The following is a 4,328-nucleotide window of genomic DNA, read 5'->3' as shown; positions in this document are numbered from 1 at the left end:
GTCCAATGGAACAAAGACAGTCTCTTCAACAAATGGTGTTGGGAAAATTGGATAGCCACATGCAGAAGAATGAAACTGGACCATTTCCTTACACCACACACAAAAATAGACTCCAAATGGTTGAAAGACCTCAATGTGAGACAGGAGTCCATCAACATCCTAAAGGAGAACACAGGCAGCAACCTCTTTGACCTCAGCCACAGCAACTTCTTCCTAGAAACATCGCCAAAGGCAAGGGAAGCAAGGGCAAAAATGAACTATTGGGACTTCATCAAGATAAAAAGCTTTTGCACAGCAAAAGAAAGAGTCAACAAAACCAAAAGACAACCGACAGAATGGGAGAAGATATTTGCAAATCACATATCAGATAAAGGGCTAGTATCCAAAATCTATAAAGAACTCATCAAACTCAACACCCAAAGAACAAAGAATCCAATCAAGAAATGGGCAGAAGACATGAACAGACATTTTTCCAAAGAAGACATCCAAATGGCCAACAGACACATGAAAAAGGGCTCAATATCGCTCGGCATCAGGGAAATCCAAATCAAAACCTCAATGAGATACCACCTCACACCAGTCAGAATGGCTAAAATTAACAAGTCAGGAAATGACAGATGTTGGCGGGGATGTGGAGAAAGGGGAACCCTCCTACACTGTTGGTGGGAATGCAAGCTGGTGCAGCCACTCTGGAAAACAGTATGGAGGTTCCTCAAAAAGTTGAAAATAGAGCTACCATATGATCCAGCAATTGCACTACTGGGTATTTACCCCAAAGATACAAAAGTAGGGATCCGAAGGGGTACGTGTATCCTGATGTTTATAGCAACAATGTCCACAATAACCAAACTGTGGAAAGAGCCAAGATGTCCATCGACAGATGAATGGATAAAGAAGATGTGGTATATATATACAATGGAATATTCTGCAGCCATCAAAAGGAATGAGATCTTGCCATTTGCAACGACGTGGATGGAACTGGAGGGTGTTATGTTGAGTGAAATAAGTCAAACAGAGAAAGACATGTATCATATGATCTCACTGATATGAGGAATTCTTAATCGCAGGAAACAAACTGAGTGTTGTTGGAGTGGGGGGTGGGGTGGGAGGGATGGGGTGGCTGGGTGATAGACACTGGGGAGGGTATGTGCTCTGGTAAGCGCTGTGAATTGTGCAAGACTGTTGAATCTCAGATCTGTACCTCTGAAACAAATAATGCAATATATGTTAAGAAAAAAAAAGAAGAAAAAGAAGGTAGTGGGAGGGGAAGAATGAAGCGGGGGAAATCGGAGTGGTAGACGAACCATGAGAGACGATGGACTCTGAAAAACAAACAGGGTTCTAGAGGGGAGGGGGGGTGGGAGGATGGGTTAGCCTGGTGGTGGGTATTGAAGAGGGCACATTCTGCATGGAGCACTGGGTGTTATGCACAAACAATGAATCATGGAACACTTCATCTAAAACTAATGATGTAATGTATGAGGATTAAAATAAGAATTAAAAAAAAAAGAAGAAAACAAAAAAAAAAGAAAGAAAGAATTATCCTCAAAGCCCTCCTCCAGAAAGAGTAGCAGCTTGACAGAAAGGTACTGTCTGGCAGAAAGCATGGACTATGGAGCCACACTCAGGGATTCAAACTGCAGCTCTGGCACTTTCTATCTTTTTGATCTTGGGAAAATTACCTAGTTTCCCTGTGGCTGCTTTCTCATCCATCACATGGGGATATTAATAGGACCTTCATCATAGAACAGTTACAAGGATTAGGGGTCTTAATATATCTAAAGCACTTAAAACTATGCCTGACACATTGCGAACATAATATAAGCACTCGCTTTTATCGTTGCTGGGCACCACTGTGTTATGCTGCCTCCTAAGGTAGAGAAGATGGGCTCTGGAAACAGACAGACTGGGGTTTGAGTCCTTACTCTGCCTCTCACTAACTGTATGGCCCTGGACAAGTTACATAATGACAATGGTAATGATATCGGCCTTATAAGATTTTTATGAAGATCAAATTAAAAAACAACAACAACAAATTCCTCAAAAACCACTAGCTACTAGGAGCTCTCCCAAGGTATTAAAGGGAAGGAGGTCCAAAACAAAAGAAAGAAATAAAAACTTAAAAACTGATAAAACTCATGCAGCTCTAAGTTTGCAATTGCTTAAACCAGGGAGTTAACACCAGGAAAGAAAGTTGGGGATAGCAGGAGAACGGGTCGGGTAGCAATTAATGAGCACAATGCCACAGGTCCCCAAATCTCAGGCTCTTCTCCTACTGCTTCTAAGTAAATCCAAGCTCTTCTCCTGTTCTAGAATTCAAAATTGTCTGTTTATCAGCAATTTTGGCTCCCAAAGACAACTCTAATACAAAACGTCCTGATTTATTTTAAATGAGGGTTTTTAAAATTATTCAGTCACTAAAAAAAAAGTCATTTGGGTACCATAGTGTAAAATTAAGGAGGATTATCTCAATCACCTCTTTAATTTTATGGATAATGTAATTGAGAACAAGAGAGGTTGAAGAATTTACCCAAGGTCACATAACTCCTAAATAGTAGAACTAACATTAAATTAACCCAGACTTCTGATTCTTAATTCACAGGTCTTTCAACTATACACGTGGCTTGCTTTTCTTCTCTCTGGTCTCTTTTTTAATCTTGTGCCAGAAAGATGTTTCTTCACTTTTATTGATTCATTTCTTTGGAATGTATGTGTCTCTTTATCCCTGGGAAGGTGAAACTAGCACATACAGAAAGTGGAATAAATGCAGGAACACAGAAAGTGGCCATGCTTCATTAAGAGCAAATGGAGTAAACCTATGTGTAGCAGAGCAATGATTTCGCCATAGCCATCTGATTTTCCATCTTACAGAATCTGTGTGTTCCTTGCTCATGTCTCATTAAAAGTTGCTCTTGTTCACTGGGGTAATTTTAAAAGTTCAGAAGACATAGACTAAAGTTATTGTCCTACACATGAGAACTTAATTGCACTTGAGGTTCGTTGACCTATATACTTTCTTCAATACATTTTGTGCCTATGATAATGAGAACCTGAAATAGACACTAGTCAGTAGGAAAGACAGCATCATCTGCTTTTCAATTAAATTATCCAGCTCAACAATTTCTTATTTACACCAATGCTACCACCAGATGGAGGGGAGGACCTATCATATCTACAGTTGACACTTTCTTTTCTTTTCTTTTTAAAGATTTTATTGATTTTTTAACAGAGAGAGAGACAGCGAGAGAGGGAACACAAGCAGGGAGAGTGGGAGAGGGAGAAGCAGGCTTCCCGCGGAGCAGGGAGCCCGACATGGGACTCGATCCCAGGACTCTGGGATCATGACCTGAGCCGAAGGCAGACGTTTAATGACTGAGCCACCCAGGTGCCCCGACACTTTATTTTCTTTTCTGGATTCTAATCCCTTACTGATATTTCTCATTTCAATTTGGTGGGGGGGAAAATGCTCATTTTCTTATTCAAGAAACATAATTTCCTCCTGGTAGGGGTAAAATTAAAAACCTTACTAAGGCAGACTTCTTTCTAAAATTTGTTTTTGAAACAATCTAAAACATTTCATTATGACTGCTTTTCAGAATAACCAAGATGCCTAATAAATAAATTACATTTTATCAATGCTATCAGCAAGGGAAAAAACTATAAATACAATGCTTTGTTTTCAAAATACACAGTTCAGAATCATGCAATATTTTTTTCTAACAGAGATAATGCATTTTTTTTCTCAGTGTTGAATTAGTATGGGCAAAAGTGAGAGCTGAATTCTCACAAATAGTCCTATATTTACAATGCTAATATTGTGGGACCTGCTAACCACCACTTGTGTTACAGCACCATCTTGCTCATATTAGGGAGTCCTCAAATGGCCTTCATATCATGACTCAAAGATAAAGATAAATATTAATCAAAGAACTCTAAATTACAGACCAAACAGAACCTATACCTTCTTATTTACTAGAAACTCAAAGAAAAAAAGAATTGAGTAAAGGGAAGAATTGGATCAAGGAGGACTCAGGTAAATATCTTTGGTGAGACTCACTTGAGAAAGCTCAACCTAGGGTGCTTGGGTGGCTCAGATGGTTAAGTGTCTGCCTTTGGCTCAGGTCATGATCGGGATCGAGTCCCGCATCGGGCTCCCTGCTCAGTGCAGAGCCTGCTTCTCCTTCTCCCTCTGCCATTCCCTCTGCTTGTGCTCTTCTATCTCTCTGTCGAAAGAAAGAAGAAGAAAGAAAGAAAGAAAGAAAGAAAGAAAGAAAGAAAGAAAGAAAGAAAGAAAGAAAGAAAGAAAGAAAGAAAGAAAGAAAGAAAGA

This window comes from Mirounga leonina, unplaced genomic scaffold, assembly GCF_011800145.1.
Source record: "Mirounga leonina isolate KUSES-001 unplaced genomic scaffold, KU_Mleo_1.0 Mir_82, whole genome shotgun sequence".
Classification (NCBI taxonomy): Eukaryota; Metazoa; Chordata; class Mammalia; order Carnivora; family Phocidae; genus Mirounga; species Mirounga leonina.
This window is presented reverse-complemented; position numbering follows the sequence as displayed.